This window comes from Mus caroli, unplaced genomic scaffold, assembly GCF_978045245.1.
Source record: "Mus caroli unplaced genomic scaffold, Mus_caroli_1 scaffold_2, whole genome shotgun sequence".
Taxonomy (NCBI): domain Eukaryota; kingdom Metazoa; phylum Chordata; class Mammalia; order Rodentia; family Muridae; genus Mus; species Mus caroli.
Window position 1 is genome coordinate 51,254,910 of NW_028227257.1, and position 19,080 is coordinate 51,273,989.

The 19,080-nt window shown below is 45.2% G+C and overlaps 1 protein-coding gene across 2 annotated transcripts in view; it reads right to left on the minus strand.

Moving 5' to 3' along the window:
* Positions 1-19,080, minus strand: part of Mertk (MER proto-oncogene, tyrosine kinase) — a 105,088-nt gene that overhangs the window by 74,960 nt on the left and 11,048 nt on the right. The gene's annotated exons all lie outside the window — the stretch shown is intronic.

Below are 19,080 nucleotides of genomic sequence, written 5' to 3' on the forward strand. Positions count from 1 at the left end.
AAGGAAGGAAGGGGAGGATGAGGGGGGAAGAAAGTTCATTAGTTCTTGGGCTGGTGAGATGGCTCAGTGGGTAAAAAGGGCTTGCTGCCAAGCTGATGGCCCGAGTTCCATCCGCAGAGCCCACACAGTGGAAGGAGAGCACTGATTCCTGCACACTGTCCTCTGACCTCCCCATGTGTGCAGCAGGATGAGCACTGCCTTCCATATACACACACCAAGCATGTAAAATGTAAACGATAAAGTTTCTCTAACAATTTTTGTCAAGGGGCGACTCCATCCAAGTTCTATATACACAACCTAGCAGGAAAGGGACAGCTATACGAGGGCCTAAAGTCACCTTTCCTACTACCCATCTGCTCAGCCAGACAACCGGAATGGCCACTGTGGGTCACAAAGACACAAGTTTAGAAGTTTTGCATCCAACAAAGAAAGTTCCCTTGTGCGCCAGACTTGGAGCATTTAGCAAATGCATGCCCACACAAATGAGGCAGGAGATGTTTTTATTTCATCTGGCCTGCAACTATTTCTAAAAATAGAGGCTCATGGTCCCTGCACTTGAGCTTCTGTGAGTGGCACTTGAGGAACACACATTCTCTCTGCTGGTTGCTATTCATTCAAATGAGTTGCAGCACGGTTGCAGCAGGAGGTTAGGCAAACACAGCCCAGCATTCTGTGCTGTGGTTAGCATCTTGCAGTCCCCTGGAGCACAGGGCCTTACTGGAGGGGGGGGGGGTGCTATACCTCCTGCTCAGAATATCTCACCTGCTGGGGACCTGATAGTGGGTGATAGGGAGCATTGTGACTTCTGCTTAGGATTAAGCCATAGCTGGCAGGAGGGCTCAGTGAGTTGTCACTTGTTGCTGAACTTGACGACCTGACTCCAACATCCCAGTGACATGGGTAGGAGGAGAAGAGAATTGGTTTCTTTTTGTTTGTTTGTTTGTTTTTTTTTTTGTTTTTCAAGACAGGTTCCTCTGTATAGCCCTGGCTGTCCTGGAACTCACTTTGTAGACCAGGCTGGCCTCGAACTCAGAAATCCGCCTGCCTCTGCCTCCCAAGTTCTGGGATTAAAGGTGTGCAGCCACCACTGCCCGGCAAGAACTGGTTTCTTAAGTTGGTCTTTGACCTCCACATATATACACAAAAGAAATAAATGTAATTTTAAAATTAAAAACAAACAAAAACCAAATAAACAAAAAACAGATAAGTGGTACACACATTTAATCCCAGCATCCAGGAGGTAGGAACAAGTAGATCTGTGTGAATTTGACACTAGTTTGAGCAATATATCAAATTCTGGGCTACATGGTGAGACTCTGTCTCCAAAGAAAACGAGATGGGGAACAGAGGTAGAGAGGGGATGGGAGGGAAGGGGAGGGGAGGGGAGGGGAGGGGAGGGGAGGGGAGGGGAGGGGAGGGGAGGGGAGGAGAGGAGAGGAGAGGAGAGGAGAGGAGAGGAGAGGAGAGGAGAGGAGAGGAGAGGAGAGGAGAGGAGAGGAGAGGAGAAGATGGGAAAAGAGAATAGAAGATAGAAGAAAGGGAGGAAGGAAAAGCACAGACTACTGTGGTGGTTGATGAGAATGAACCCCCCCCCCCACACACACAAAGGTTCATCTATTTGAATGTGTGGTCCCACAGTTGATGGAACAGTTTGGAAAGAATTAGGAGCTGTCGCCTTGTTGGAGGAGGCACATCACTGAGAGTGGGCTGTGCCTCTGCTTGTGAATCAAGATGCAAGCTCTTAGCCACTGCTCGAGCTCCACGCCTGCCTACCTGCTGCCTGACACTCCCTGCCATAATCGTCATGAACTCGTGTCAATGTCTTTCTTCTATAAATCGCATCGGTCATGGTGTCTTATATCAGTAGAAAATTAACTAAGATAGACACCAGTTAAGCTTGAATTTTACAAATAGTATTTCACATTGAGTGTCTAGCAAACACTCAGGTGGCTAGTGAAGAAGAGAAGTGAGAAGTCTGAAAGTGGGACAAGAAGGACCTGGGGACCTCTCCTGTAGCTTCCTCTATGCCTCGTCATTGTGGCTATGTGTCTACTGTTCAGCTGTGGCCACTGCTCCTGTCCACAAGCAACCTCTCAGGACACCCTTCACCTCTTTGGTAACCACTCTACATGGCTCTCTTACTCTGGCGTCCACTCTCAAGATTCCTCTTAGAAATTTGGATGGATGTCAGATGGGAGGCAAGAGATTCAATGTAAGAGTCCAGAAAGGAAAGCAAGGCGGTAAAGAATGTGGTACCACAGGCCTTAGTTTACTAGAAACACCTGTAGGCCAAGGGCACCCTCTCTTCTCTAACAAGGCAGACGGGAGCCAGCTGGAACAGACACCACAGGCTCAAGAGCATTTCAGAGGCCCAGAGGGTAACCCATGACTCATGCCATTAACACACACACACACCAATAGACATGCTCACATGGATTCAAAAAAGCTCATAAGTTCTCAGCCCGGTATAGGCAACTAAGGAATGCTGAAAAGCAGGAGAAATAGTCTTCCCCAGGGAGAGCACCCATTGCATATCCAATACCAAATGGTCAGCCCTGGAAACATACAGAGAGTGACACGCGCCGTGCGCACCCCTTAGTTTGAAAGATAGAAAGGAGGGATAACTGGGAAGGTTTTGGAGGGAAGAAAGGGAAGAGGAAAATAATGTAATTACATTATAATCTCAAAAATTAAAGAAATAAGTCTGAAAAATGATATGGCAAAATAGACTATATGAAGAAAATTCAAGGAAGAAAAAAAACCTCTTGGGGGCTGGTGAGATGGCTGAGTGGGTAAGAGCACTGACTGATCTTCTGAAGGTCCTGAGTTCAAATCCCAGCAACCACATGGTGGCTCACAACCACCCTTAATGAGATCTGACACCCTCTTCTGGTGTGTCTGAAGACAGCTACAGTGTACTTATGTATAACAATATATAAATCTTTAGGCTGGAGCAAGCAGGGACTGAGTGAGCGGAGTTGACTGGAGCGAGCAGAGGTCCTAAAAATTCAATTCCCAACAACCACATGAAGGCTCCCAACCATATGTACAGCTACAGTGTACTCACATACATAAAATAAACAAATAAGCAAATCTTTAAAAAAAAAAAAAAAAAAGAAAGAAAAACCTCTTAAAACACACACACATACATAAACACACCGGAAGACATTTAAGATGCTAATGAGACATGTGATGTGAAGTTGTATAGAACTGATATAGAAGAAACTTAAAATTACAGAATTGGTATTATATAATGAATTACCACTAGATCTGCTAAGGATTAAGTTATACAAATGGAATTTGACCAAAGGAGTTCTGCTTCCAAAATACCCAAAGGTAAGTACTACGCTAACCAGGCCTGCTAGAGATAAGTGAAATTTAGGATGCTAGGATGTAAATGTTTATTCACTGGGATTGACCAGCCATTAGGCTCTGCTTCCTTCAACAAAGGAGATGGCAGTGACTTATGACCTGCCATTAGGACCTGGTTCTCACACCAAACACAAATCTCTAAGGGGCATGTGCAGGGTATAGGATCACGGCCATCAAGTCCACTTTGCTATTATCAGAAAAAAAAAATCTGCACAGTGGACAAAATGACTCTGGGTAACAACTATTTGAAAAAGACCAACACTGGCATGCTTATAAATCTGGGAATATGTGATATCTTTACTGTGTAAATCTCCTATCTGCCTAAGTAGCCAGACTTTCAGACTCTTGCCTCCACTTAAACTGTTTGAAGTAGACCTGAGGCTGGGACCCAAAAGAGATTTAAGGATGGTAGAGCATGGAAAATGCATGAAAATGTATATATCTTATATAAGCTAATGAAACCTTCTGTTGGGGTTGACTCTTGTTTGGGCTTTAACACCAGGTAACCAGGCACTTAAGGAAAGAGCTTTCCCTTAATTAATCTCAAAGTGTGTATAATCATTTCTTACCTGGGTAAGCACATTATTCCTTATTTTTATTTATTTTTAAATTTATATACGTATGGGTGTTTTGCCTGTGTGTATGTCTGTGCGTATAGTGTCTATGGAGGTCAGAAGATGGTGTCAGATCCTCTGGGACTGGAGTTGCAGACATTTGTTTGCTACCATGTGGGTGTTGGGAATTGAACCCAGGTCCTCCGGAAGAGTAGCCAGTGCTCTTAACCTCTAAGCCATCTCTCAGCCCCTTATTTCTATAATAGAAATAGATGTCACAGTATGCTTGGGAAAGCCCACTCTATGTAAATGACCCCAAGAGCCCGACGTGACACAAACACCCCACCCTTTGTAATGTGGCCGTGGCGGTGGCCGTGGCAGTGGCCGTGGCGGTGGCGGTGGCCGTTAGGGCTTCTAAACTTTCTTCTTCCTCCAGCATTTCCAGCTCAGTTTCCTTTCTTGGAAATATATCCTTTCCCCAAAAAACCGGTCCTGCTTCTATTGCCATCCACGTGTCTCCGATTCCTTGTTCTGGGATCTGATAGCCTGGAAGCCCTCAGGAGGTGCCCACTGAACCCTGAAATCCATTAATATCAAAAGGCTCTCTACACTTCCTTTGCTTGAAATCTTCTTGGGCCTGGGAATGGCATTGGGCTTCATGGATCAGCTGGGGGCTAGCCTTGAGCTCATTCATCTAGACAGATGAGTGTATCACAATGAAAGGGTTAATTTATTTTAAGGAGTGGTGATCAGTGGGACCCTAGAGAAGGGGTCCTTGTTTGCTCCTTACATACAGCCATACCAAACAAGCTTCGTTCACAAGGAAAGCCTATGCTCTTTCTAGTCTGTGGGTTCCATCCAGTCCTGCTCCGATATGGGCTGTTTCTCTGTGGTCATGCATTTCTACCGACCTCCTCAAGGATGCTATTTATCGCTGTAACTTTTGAGGAACACAATTATAAAGTACCCCAAATCTTTTCTATCAAAAGAATAATTAGCATGTCCATGTGTTCTTTGTGCAGGATCAGAGGCTCCTTGGGCCCCCATGTTTTATTTCCAACAACTCGGGGACTCGTCCAGGATTCTAATTCCATTTGCGAAAAAGGCCAGAGTCATGTCATTGGAGAAATGTGTCTTATGGCTGGCCCCATGGCAGTGGCCCTCTAGCTGGGTGATGGATTCCCTAGATCAGTAATGACAGAGAAGTCAGCAACACAAGGGCCGGTGCACAAAGGCAACCATGCAACTCTATCCAAGATTGACATAAACCAAAGTCAAAGTATTGCCTTAGTGGTTGGGACCTTCAGGAGTTATTTGAGTGTGAATGAGATAAACAACTGAGCAGGGTATGAGCATGGAGCCCCCTCCACAGTTCTATAGCTCTTCAGGAGTCTCATAAGGCTTATTAGCAGGCCAGGCCTCTGGATGCAATCATGGGATTATACCAATCTACCTAGCACTGAGAGGTCCTTAAACACTGTCCTGCAAGGGAATCAGATGGAGCTGAGTGAAGTGGCAGAGTTGGAGTACAAAAAACCTGCCCCTTAGGGACAGTGAGAAGTGGCGTGCTGAGCCTCTCAGGGATTCTTGAGTTAGGGATCGGAATGGGGAATAATCAGGCCTAAATGAGCTCCAAGAAAGTAAAGGCATAGATTCTCCCAGACAGTCCATTAAGACTTAGGCTTAAATAATAGAATAACTTAAAACATAGAAACAAGAAAACCGAATGATATGGTTTTATTTGGACCAAGGAACCTATCCTTATACTTCAAAGTGAGTCTCTCAGCTCTTAATTGAATACCTTAATTGTAAGAGTTTATCTGATCTCCCCCCCAAAAATTGACCATGCCATTTATTGGAGGGCATAGACCTGTGCTCCTTTATCCAATGAGAAGCCAGGAACTATGACAGAGGTTCCTGAACAGACATTATCTCTTGCTTTTCCACTTATCCCTGACCAGTCCCAACTTGATCCAAACAATCAAGCTGACAGGATTTGCTCAACCCCCAGCTCCTCAGGTAGACGCTCCAGCCCCTCTGCCTGGACTGACTGACTTAAGACAGCAGAGGAATTGAGCCCTCTGACTAGGCCAGAAGCTCCCCCACCTCACTCCGTCTATCCTTCCCTGTCCCAGCTAAGAAGAGAAACTGAAAAACGTGAAAGAGAACTCTAAACTTTGGCTTGCCCTCTGATCCTCCAGGAGAAACTCCTGACTTTATTTCCCCACAGGGAAGTTCCCCCAAGAGAAGAAGGAACTGGGTTTGTTAATGTCTCACTAACTAGGGCTGAGGTCAGCTCTATGTAAGGTAAACTTAAGTCCCTATGAGAGGACCCTTAGGGGTGGTAGACCAGTCAGACCAGTTCTCAGGACTCCAGCTCTATACATGCACTGTTAGTGTCTATCCTGCGTACGTTGGTTTTCTTTATTGCATTCAAAGAGGAATAGAGGCATCAGGGCTCTTTTATATTAAGGTCCTATCAACAGCCTAAAGATATCAGTTATATTTAGTTATACTTGTTTATAACTAGAAATTTTCTCTTGGTTAACTCTGGTACAAGTAGATCCTCTCATTGTATACAACCCTCTGGATTAAAATTATCTCCAGGGGGAACTACTCATTTAGAATTAAAAGGAGAATCCCGGGCTTCAGTTTTTAAGAAGCCAAAACGTGAGTCCAGGAAAGAGTAATTAGAAAAACCTTTCATTTGTACCTGAGGCCAGGATTCACCTAGTAGGGTGAAGCTTCATGTCCAAGTTAGCATGGGGCTAGTAAGTGCTACGAGGCAGAGCCAAGCCTCCCTAAACCCCTTGACTTCATGGGTAAAAAGAACATTTTCTCAAGGGTTGGAATAAGAAGGAATATAGAGAAATCCTAAAGAGCATTCCAGTTCCTAACACTCTATAAACCCTGGGAGACACAGTAAGGGCAGGGACACTATTCGATGTCCTTAGAACAGAGGTCAGGACTAAAACCTGTCATTGAAGGACTGATAATAGTTGGAATCATTGAACCCTGTATGTTCACTTGTAACACTCCGTTCTCACTGATTAAAGGCTGATGGATCCTATCTTAGTTACTTTTCTACTACTGTGACATAACACTAAGACCAAAGGACATGTACTCGGGCTTATAATTTCAGAGGATTAGAGTCCATGATGGTGGAATAAAGGAACAGCTGAGAGCTGTTCCACAGATATTAGGCAGAGAGAATCCACTGGGAATGGCAAGAATCTTTTGAAAACCCAAAGCTTACCCCTACAAACAGACCTTGTCTAACAAGGCCACACCTCCTAATCCTTCCCAAACAGTTCCACCAACTAGAAATCAAGTATTCAAATATATAAGCCTATGGGAGCCACTCTCATTCAAACTATTGCAGACCCTATAGGTTAGTCCAAAACTTTAGGACAACAAATTCAATTAACTAGAGCAACCTGTGGTACTAAACCCTTACATTCTCATCATTAAGATTCCACATGACCATGGCAACAGGCTTAGTGTTGTAGACCTATAACATATGTCTGGGGCCTTGTCCCCCAGCCAAGAACAGTCAAGACTTCATTCCCTTAGTCTGAAAAGATTCTCAGAGAAGTAGAAACACCATAGGTGGACAGTTCATCCCCAGGGATTCATCGACTTCCCCAGTCTATCTGGACAAACCCTTGAAGAACCCTTCCAGTTTGGGATGACTGCTAATCAAAGGAAGTGATGCTCCCTCTTACAGAAGTAAAATCTGCTTGGTGTGTTCTTTGTTCTGTATAGGTGGTGTCCTTGAACACTACATTTTATTTTCAGCACTCTGAAGCCTCTATGTTGTTCATCTTTGCCTCTGGGGTGGTTCTGGGGCTCAGAAAACAGTATTCCAAATATATGGCTTTGGGTTTGAAACCGAGAGTACTTGAAGAGGAGTTAATACCAAGGAGGTCATTCTTTTCTTTTCCTTTCTTTCCTTTTCTCCCTCCTCTCCTCTCCTCTCCTCTCCTCTCCTCTCCTCTCCTCTCCTCTCCTCTCCTCTCCTCTCCTCTTTCTCTCATTTTTTCTTTTCCCTTGAGACAGGGTTTCTGTGTAGCCCTGGCTTTCCTGGCACTCTATAGACCAGGATGGTTTTGAGCTCAGACATTCACCTGCCTCTGTCTTCTGAGTGCTGGAATTAATGGGATTAAAGGCATTGCACCATCACTGCCCAGAGACCACTCTTTATCTAATTAAATAGATCTATAATCACTGGAAGGACACCACTTCCCCATCCTTTTAATTGACTTTCATTAACCAAATTAGAGTGAAATCATTTTGTAGGGAAGGGCTTAGAATCAGACCTCTTATCTACAGCCCAGAGGAAGTTTGCTCTAGGCCATCCATTGTTTGTTCTCTTCATTCATTCATTCATTCATTCTTGCCCCTAAGAACCCAAGTACTCTCCTTTCTTTCTTCAAGAGGATGGGTGCACCTCACTTATATGCATATTCATCAGCCCTGTATTTATGAATATGGATACATGTATGTATGTTTTGAGACAGGGTTTCATGTAACCCAGGCTAGACTCAAACTCTCTACATATCCTAGGCTGACTTTGAACTTCTGATTCTCTTGTCTCTATTCTCTCTCTCTCTCTCTTTCTTTCAAGATTTATTTATTTATTTTATGTATATGAGAACACTTCGCTGTTTTCAGACACACCAGAAGAAGGCATCGGATGCCATTACAGATGGTTGTGAGCCACCATGTGGTTATTGGGAATTGAACTCAGGTCCTTTGGAAAAGCAGTTAGTGTTCTTACCACTGAGGCATCTCTCCAGCCCGTCTCTATTTTCTTGAGTGCTAGAAGTATGCCAGGTTTTATGTGGTGCTAGGAATTGTTTCGGGGGGCCTCATAAATGCCAGGCAAGCACTTTACCATCTTCTGAGCCATGTCCGCAGCCCCTCATATACTTTTTCTGTTGCTAATATGACTGTTGGCAATTAGTTTTAGCAGACCCAGTCACCTGACCTTCAGAGGGAAGACTGAACTTCCTCACTGTGGGCAGAGACTACTGCAGTTTCTTCTGTTTTTCAAGCATCATGGGACCATGGGGTCAGAGATTTTGTCTAAGTAATTGTTTTCCTTCAGTTAGATATATGTCTCTTTCTCAGAAGGCAAACTTAAAAGAGGAAGAAATAGGTACTAACTTCCATTACATAATTTATTCCTTGACACCAAGCTCTTCCAGTTTAAAGGTACCACTAGTTTGTTATTTTAAAAAATCACATAAAATGGAAACTACTTTGTAATCCCAACCCTGCAAGATAATCTTTTATAACAATTTGGAGCTGTTGTAGCTTTCAGCTTTAGATGAGCCAAGCTGTTATAAGCAAACAAGCTGCTAAGCCAGTCGGGGGAAGACTCCCCATCTCTGGGACTACCCCTGAGTCAGGCAGTGCTTGCACTCGGCCTGTACTTTCTCCATACTCCAGATGGCCCAAAAGACAACTCATCTCCACGTGTGACTGGCCAGAAGCTGCCTGGATAGATTGACTTGTAGCACCTACGTAGATGTTTGGGCATCAACATTTGCTCCCATAGTCCACTCTGAAAAAGTAAGGCATATGCGTGTCCAAAAAGCAGAGCAGCAGAGGGTCCTGGAGCTATGGGGAGACAGCAGCTTGAGCTGAGCTGCTGTGCACTGCTTCCTCCCAGGGAGAATGAGGTGGCAAAACTGGTGTTCCCAGGGCCACTATTAGGAATAAAGGAGTTATAGATTACCATGTGTAGTAATCAGTGAAGGTTAGCTATGATTTTTCTTATTTTCTCCTTTGATGTGAGCTATTCAAAGTCTTCTGCTGCCTCGTACTTGAAAAGTGCTGACTTTCAGGCTTGATACTGGGACCAGGACTCTCTTTGTGGCTTCGAGATGTAGAGTGTACAACTTTGGGGTGCAGCTGCAGTGTCAACCGTGTGTGTAAACGGTGCCCTACAGTTGAGCAATGCATAATCCTCAGTGTGGCTAAAGGGAGTGGGAACGCAAAACAGAAACAGTCTGAGATTAGGTACCCAAGGTCAGTATACTAGTACAATACATTTTTGTTTTCTTTTTGGACAGGGTCTTATGTAACTCAGGCTGGCCTCAAACTTGACGTGTTGCTGAGGGTCACCCTGAACATCTGACATTCCTGTTTCCACCTCCTAAATGCAGGACTACAGTCATGTATGGGGTACTGGAGAATCTTGTATGATAGGCAAGCACTCAACTATGCGAGTCCAATTCCCAGTCTTCACAGTACACTCGAGGCTGCCAGGTCTCCCCTTCTCTAACTACTTTGGCATTCTATAGAATGCCCCCATTATTGCCTTCTTTAATTTGCTACAGAAGTAGAATCCTGTCAGAATTATTTCTGGTGGCCTGATGGTGGGAAGATGAGATCAGACAAAAAGAACACGTTCTATAATGAGCCTTTAAAACTGTCACTGGCATGTCCTTATCATAGATGACTCCCATTTTGGAGATAACTGTTGAATGTTCAGCTGGGAGCTGTAGTAAAAACTCACATCAGCAGCTCCCTGCAAATTTAGTCCTCCCCACACAGCACGTGTGGAAGGGCAGGCTGTATCTGGCTGTGACTTGGATGAATGCTGAAGAAATCACCTCACCTCCTCACTTCTTCCAAGGCTGTTCTGTTGTGTGGGCCAATGAGCAGGCTGTGGAAAATGTGACTTTTCATTCATAGCACACGCTGCTAAGCAAGCACCCTTAGATGCATGGCCTCTGGCTAGCTCAGTTCCAAGATGGGCTGCTCAGCGATTCCAGCATCTGCATCTGCTGAACAGCACCACATAGTCCCAGCTTCAGAGAGGAGAGCCCTGCTACCCAGTGCCTTTGTGTTTCTAAGCCTCACTTAGCTTCAATTAGAATCCACATGGTGGCTTCCTACAGTCAGAGACTTTGTCCTCATCACCTTTCCCCATTGCTCAGCATAGGGACAGACATGTGGGATGTGGTGAGCAATGGTTAATGGCCCAGTTGCTAAATTGGTTGGGTATGACGTCCACTTTCCACGTGGGTTTGCTTTGTTTTTCTGAACATATTTGTCTGTGGCTTCCTCAGAGTCCTGAATGATGGATGCATGGTCTAGCTCCAACACACTGTGAACATCTATGGAATATGGGCATGAGATTGTACAGTATTCTAAAGAGTGGACAGGGAAGACAAGCAGGTGAGGCATTGATGCTGCCCTGCCTGAGAGGGGATACCTTAGAGTTTCATTGCTGTAAAGAGATGCCATGACTGTGGCAACTTTCATTTTTTATTTTATTTTATTTTTTTATTTTTGGTCTTTTGTTTTGTTTTGTTTTGTTTTTTGAGACGGGGTTTCTCTGTGTAGCCCTAGCTGTCCTGGAATTCACTCTATAGACCAGGCTGACCTCAAATTCATAGAAATCTTCCTGCTTCTGCTTCCCAAGTGCTGGCTGGGATTAAAGGCGTGCACCACCACAGCCTAGCTACCACAACAACTCTTATAAAACATTTCATTGAGGCTTAGTCCATTTTCATCATGGCCAGATGCATGGCAGTGTGCAGGCAGACATAGTGTTGGAGGAGCTGAGAGTGCTACTTACTGATCGTCAGGCAGCAGCAGGACACTGCCACACTAGGCCTAGTTAGAGCATCCGAGACCTCAAAGCCTATCTCCACAGTGACGCACTTCCTCCAACAAGGCCACACCTACTCAAGCCAGGCCACACACCTCCTAATATTTTGACTCCTTATAGGCTAAGCTTTCAAACACTTGAGTCTATGGGAACCATTCCTATTCAAACCACCATAGAGGACAATGATGGGACTGTTGCTGTGCCTCCAGAACAGGCTTCTGGCACCCGTACATCTGCAGAGGCTCAGACACTCAGGGACTTTGTGAAGGCTCAAGATTGGCCTTGAATTTCCATGCCAGCAAACAATCTATATTCTGTATGATGAACTAATGCAACTCACAATTAAGTCCAAGGATGTTCAGTGAGCACAGTGTGTGAGGATTAGCATGCAGGGATGCTCAATGGTTAGCTAGCAGTTCTATTCTCAGAGGTGAAGCCTATCTTCCTCTACTACTGCCTTGACATTTATGATGTCTCTAACTTCTCTGAAACACAGAGGAAAAGCGGACCATGGAGACCAGACTTGGAATACACTCTCCTCATCCTACCTGAGGTGGTGCTCATTGGCCTTCCTCTGAACTCTGGCCTGGCGGTCTTCTGAAGTAGCAATTTCTGATGCTTGAGAAAACAAGCTTTAAGAATAATCAGTGGCAGCCGGGCGGTGGTGGCGCACGCCTTTAATCCCAGCACTCGGGAGGCAGAGGCAGGCGGATTTCTGAGTTCGAGGCCAGCCTGGTCTACAGAGTGAGTTCCAGGACAGCCAGGGCTACACAGAGAAACCCTGTCTCGAAAAACCAAAAAAAAAAAAAAAAAAAAAAAAAAGAATAATCAGTGGCACTCACTAGGGACAGTGCGAAGCCATGAATCCCAGGGAAAGTACCCTTTGAGCTCTTGGCTCTTGGGATCTTTGTCTCTCCTGGGTTGGCCTTTACATGACTTTTCTAACAGGAACCTCATTTTAATTCTCTTGAAGCTCAGTGACCATAGTCCAAGGTGGAAAAAGGAAGCTGACACTGAAGGCCCCGGGGCAGTGGGTAGGGAACATCAAATAGATTTTCTGGATCTAAAGTCCCTCCAAATTGTGGGCTGAGCAAGACGGCAGCCCTGTAGCCCTGTAGGTCCTGGTTAGTGAGCCTGTTCCTTATGCTTTCATCCTGGGGTGTTGTTTATATACCATGATCCCAATCTGCAGGGAATGCTGGGATTGGGGAAGAGTGCTCCTGGGCCAGATGATGGAGTAAGAGTGAGCCTAAAATGCCGGGCTGTGGAACGTGTGGGCTGCTCTTTCTACTCCTTCTCAGCTGTGTGCTCTAGGGTGTTCTTGGTTTTCAATCCATAGGTGTACAGGGTCCTATGTACCACGATTGGGCCACAGGATGCTTTGCCTCAGCATGCTGTGTTTTCCTTTCAGCCCTGTGGCCTCCCTGTGGTAGGATCTGTTATCGTGGTATTCCGTGGGAGCTTCTTTCTGGAACATGTGGTCTGTATATGCAGTACTCCTGCCTTCCTCAGAAGAAGAGGCCAGGTCACTGACCTCCCGTTCTGTGTGCACCCACCCCCAAGTTGTGGAACTGAGTGGCCTCCTCTTCCTCCTCTTCCTCTTCCTCCTCCTCTTTCTTCTCCTCCTCCTCCTTGTCTTCTTCTTCTTTTTTTTGGTAAAAACAAGGCAAAAATTTTCTGCTTGGAATAGTCTGAGTTTATGCAAATGCAAAGGATTCTGAACTAAAAGGGAGTAACAGTATGGGGCTGGTGGTATAGCTCATGTGCTGGTGACAGTGGTAGAGCTCAGATGCTAGCCTTGTATGAGCTTGCTCCCCAGGGCTGCTTACAACTGGTCCTGCGAGCACAGGTCTGTAACCCCAGCACTCAGGAGGAGGGAAAGACAAGAGGAACAAAAGTTCAAGGTCACCCTAGGCTAGAAAGAGAGAATCTGAGACCAGTCTTGAGATATATGAGTCATCTAAAAAGGGAGTAGGAAAAATATAACCTTCAGTCAGAGATCACTTGTCCTGACCAGTTCTAAACTGTACATAGTAATCATTAACTTCACCAGATGGACCGCCTCGGACCCCTGGAAACAGTTAAAAGGCCATGTGAGAGATTAAAGACTCTGGAGCTATGCTGGTGTATAAGTGTACAGCCCCAGACCTCGTCAGCAGTAGGGGGGGTGGGGGGTGGGAATGGGGCTTGATGGCTTGAAAAGAGGGGAGTAGATGGCCAGTGGTCACATGCTCTTGCAAGAGATCACAGCTGTAGCTCAACAGGAGGCAAAAAAAAAAAAAAAAAAAAAAAAAAAAAAAAACAGTGAGAGCAAAAATCCAGAGCTCCCCACACAGTGGGAAGAAAGTAAAGTAGCCAGTGAGGCACAGTGAGGCACAGTGTTGGCCGGGCAAGATTTCTCACACTGACCCAAAGTGTGTACATAGTATGTCAGATGAGATGCGAGCCACTACTTTCACACCTAAGCAACAGAAAACAGCCACCATGTGGCATATGAGATTACGTGGAGCCAGAGCTTTATGGCACACATTCACAGAGTGTCTGAAGGGCCCCAAAGATCTGACCAAAGTATAAACTTACCAGAATGACAACCCCACCACGCTTGCCCCATGCATTTCTTTGGGCTAAAGAGGAGGAGGGAGAAGAGAGAACCATGTTTACCCCTTGACCCACACAGGGCTTTAAGTGCCACCCCCGAGATGTCTCTAGGGTACCTCTTATTTTTTGACATGGGTATTAGGCTCCTTCTCAGCAGAAATCCTTTGCAATATCAGTTTCCTAAGTAGACCCCAGCCCCTAGGCGCTCTCTGTAGAGAGGTCCCAATTCAGCCATAAAGAACATTCCAGGCTCTGACTGCAAACTCTCACTATCCTCTCTAACCCCCTTACCACATTTTTAAGCCTGGCAGAACACCAGAGTCTTTCAAGGAAGGTTTTTAAATTTTTATGCCTGAGGTACAGTTTGGGCACCAAGATCTTGAAAAATCTCTTCTAGTGATTTTCCTGATTAAACTGTCTTGGACTCTTTCTGGGGAATGCATGTGGCAACTGACCATCCCTTGGATAAGCCCAGGTTTGACCGGGTGTCCCTTGGGAGATGGAGGAAGGCTTGATGAGAAGGGTTTCAGACGCAGGGTCTGGCCTTGGAGCAGCCATGAAGAGGAGCTATCTATCCCATGTATCTTCCGATGGCAGGAGCCAGGCGCTGGAGGGAAACGCGGCAGGATCTGGTGTACACAGACCAAGGGCAGGGAGTATTTCCACAACAGCAACATCTGCTCTGCCTCATTTCAGTTGCAAATAGTCATGCCTAGACTGGAGATGCTAAACATATGGAACCAATTCTGCTGACTTAGACCCTTCCACAACTCACTGCAAAATGTGAACATGACACTGTTTATTTAACCAAGGGTTTTCAGGCCTTTCCCCTCTGGCAGTCTGCCAACCGCCCCAGAAAGACTTTGAAGCGATTCTTTCTGGCCACAGGCAGAAAGCATGGTTCTCTCTCACCAAGAGGGGGTGGGGTTTGGAGTTGATTCTCTCCAAGGCCCAGAGGTGGGTTTCCAAAACCCAGGAGAGACTCTCAGCCCTCAACTTCACTTTCTCTACCATGCTGTTTCCAAATCTATACAGTACTCCAGGCCACAGAAAGCTGAATTGCTCTTATGAAAACAAAAAAATCTTTCAAAGAAAATAAGTATTTTCTTATAAAATGTGACAATTCTGGAAGACTAAAACCTTAGCAAGACTAATTTGTTCGAGTCCTTTCTAAGTGACAGAGAACAAAGCATCGACTTCAAAAACTTTATCGGAAAGTAGATGAATTTTTGCCTACTTTCTGTAGTAAGTATAATTAAGAACCCTGGCTATTATGTGTAAAAACAAACATTTGAGACAACAACAAGCACTCTGGACAAAGCTAAAGCCGTCAAAAGGAGCAAAATGGGAGAGCTGTATGGTGACTGCCAGGGATGGGGAGGGAGAGAGAAGGGGAGGGGGATGTAATGGTGTGGAGTTACAGTTTTTGATGGCTAATCATGGAACTAACTACATCTGGAACCAATAAAACCCAAGCAACAGGGCATACCTGTGAAGGCTTTCTTGACTGGCTCAAGTGAGGGGAGAAGACCCAGCCTAAATATGGGTCATGCCTTCTAGCGGCCATCTATACAAAAGGACGCAGAAGAAGAAAGCTTTTGCTCTTTGCCTGCTTGCCCTCACTACATACAGATATGCAGGTAAACATTCATAACATAAAAATATCTTAAATTGGGGGCTGGAGAGATGGCTCAGTGGTTAAGAGCACTTACTGCTCTTCTGAAGGTCCTGAGTTCAAATCCCAGCAACCACATGGTGGCTCACAACCATCGTAATGAGATCTGATGCCCTCTTCTGGTGTGCCTGAAGACAGCTACAGTGTACTCACACATATAAAGTAAATACATCTTTTTTTTTTTTAATCTTAAACCCAAAATAAAATGGATACTTTAAAAATATTGTCCCTTTTACATGGCAGGGCCTTCACGAGTGGGTCTGCATAGCCAGAAAGGAGAGATGGGGAGTTGACAAGAAGGAGAGGTCCCATGTGTCCAAGGGCAAGGAGGAAGGTCCAGATGAGAATCCTGGAGGGTCCAGGGAGTGAAACCTCAGCCACATTGACAAACCAGCTACTTACTACCTGCCCTGAGGAGGGCAGACCTGTCTAGAGCAGCCTTTGGAAGCAAAGGCTCTGTCCAGATGTTCTATCACAGCAGCCTGCTAAGCAGACACATAGAACTGGCATTCTGAGAGGGAAGACTGCCTCTAACCCACAGCTCGGCACTTCGCCTTATAAAAAAGTGTCTATGTTCACTGGAAGGTGTACAAAAGTTGGGGGCTATCCTAATGTCATGAATATTTGCCAAAACTCATCATGTTCCACACTTAAAATCCTGTGTTTCTGGGGATACTTTCATGGCAGCCCACAACTTTCTGTAACTCCCATTTGAGGAGTTCTGACACCCTGCTCAGGCCTCTTAGAACTCCAGGCATTCATGTGTAGCAATACATACATACATACATACATACATACATACATACAGGTAAAACACCTATATACATAAAAGGGTTTAAATTTTTTTAAAAGAATTATTTATTTTATGTACATGAGTACACATGTGAGACAGTGAAGACACTGTCACTCTCTTCAGACACACCAGAAGAGGGCATCAGATCTCATTACAGATGGTTGTGAGCCACCATGTGGTTGCTGGGATTTGAACTCATGACCTCTGGAAGAGCAGACGGTGCTCTTTACCCACTGAGCCATCTCTCCAGCCACAGGATTTAAAAATTTAAGGCTGGTTTAACCCAACAGTTGGAAATTTTCTCTAGGAAAACCTGAGAGATAAGTAGATTGGGGCTTTCAAAAGAAAGGCTCAGCAGTTAAGAATGTATACTGCTCCTGCAGAGGACCCAAATTTGGTTCCCAGCATCCATATCTGGGGGCTTATTAATCACCTGTAACTCCAGGGAGAACTGATGCCTCTGTTCCCCACAGGCACCTGTTCCCACATGCCCCTTCCAATACACAGAAACATATGTGTGACATCATGGGTTGTTAAAAAAATATATTATTGTACAGCATTAATACGTGATGGCATATTCACATATGTACCTGTAAGGATAAATGAACTGAGATGTGGCTCAGTTGGTAGATGTATGTAGGAAGTTCTGAGTTCTAGCTCCAGCAAGCACGGCATAAACCAGACACGGTACCATATCTCTGTGATCCCAGCACTCCAGAGGTAGAGGCAGAAGGATCAGAAGTTCAAGGTTTTACTCAGCAACATAAGAAGTCACAGGCCAACTTGAGCCACATAAAAGTCTCTCTAGAAATGAAACAGAAAACCAGGCATTTCCATCTATAATGCCACTAATGAACTTGACAAGAATTTGAGTCTAAGAAGGTTGAAACAAGTGAATAACACTCTGCATTGCTAACCTTTGACTTCTTACACTGGGCGGTAGGGCCATGAGAAAATATTACTTCCTATGCCGTACTTAGGCAAGTCTTCCGTATAGAGACTAGAGAATAGGTTAGAAAAGAAAAAAGGCAATGGCAAAACGAAAACGTCAAGGATATTTATTGGTTGGCCCACCTACTTAGAATCACAGCATGCTTGTGTGGTGTGGTTTAGAAAGAGGAAGCTTTGCCCTGTTATTCTTCCCGAACATTCTAAAACCATGACAGCAACTGGCTTGGAGATCCAGTCCAGAGTTCTCTCTGGCTTAAGACCCGCCCCTTCCCTTGGATAAGCACAACTACCTTAGTCCTAAATTAATGGCCAGGCTCTTCCTACACTTCCTCCTAGAAGGTAGGAAAAGGCTCCCCAGCCTTTTGCAAGTATCAGACTTTAGACATACTGGCTCTAGCATGGCCAGACAGGGCAAGTCCCACTCCCAAAGGCAGAGTCCATAGGTCCTGGGCTGCCCTGGGCAGTTGGGCTTTGCAAACGTTTTGTAGATGAGTTTAAAGCTCACCTTCCTAGCTGGGCGGTGGAAGCACATGCCTTAATCCCAGCCAGGGTTATAAAGGGAAAGCCTGTCTTGAAAAACAAAACAAACAACTAAAAACACCACTTCACCTCCTGTTGATAGCCTTGCCTCAGTCGAGTTTTGGCTTGTATTTAATTGTGTATAGCACATTGGCTCCCCCCGCCCCAATGTAAAATTACACCCTAACACTAAATGAACAGATGTTTAGAATTGATGCCAATCTCCTCCCCCCGCCCCCCGAGGCTGCTGCTGCTTTCTCTAAAGGGCATGCCCCGTCCCATCCACTCCAGGAAGATTTAGGGTCCTCCCTGCTCCTCAGAACCCAAGAGCCCACACTCGCAGCCCATTTGATGGGAAGACCTCATGGAAGTCTACAATTTTTAATAAGATGATTTTGCATTTCAAGACTATTCTATTTCTCTAGCTAGAGCTGGTGGGGCTGTTTCACTGAGGGGGGTGGGGAACACAGGCAGCTAACATGGACACTACCAACACTTGAAGAGCCAACTGAGTGATCGTGTTTTAAGTCTGACTCAGCCCTCAGTCTCCATTTCCTCATTGCAGAATGGATACCGACCGCTGCTCAGTTTCAGAATTCCAGGTAGGACTCAGCGCTCTGGGCCAGTTTCAAGAAAGTGTTCCACCTCCTTCCCCTCCAGGTAGAAATGTGTGCTACACAGACTCTGATCTATCTGTTCTGCCTGCTGATAAATGGGCATTGCACAGTAACCTAAAGACAAAAATCTAACCTAAGATGAGAGCCTCCATCTTGGTCTCCCAAACTGGCTTTTGTTGTTGATATTGTTTTAACTGGTTCTAAATCCAATGAGCTTCCTTTTAAATTTTGCTCGTAAAATTTTAGAGAACTTTAATTTCATCCACCATTTCCAAATCATGTGGAGAATTGTCAAATGCTTACGGGCTGGTTTCATTTCCTGTGTACCCAGAGAGGCTGAGGGTCATTTACAGCAGAACTGGAACACCAGCCAC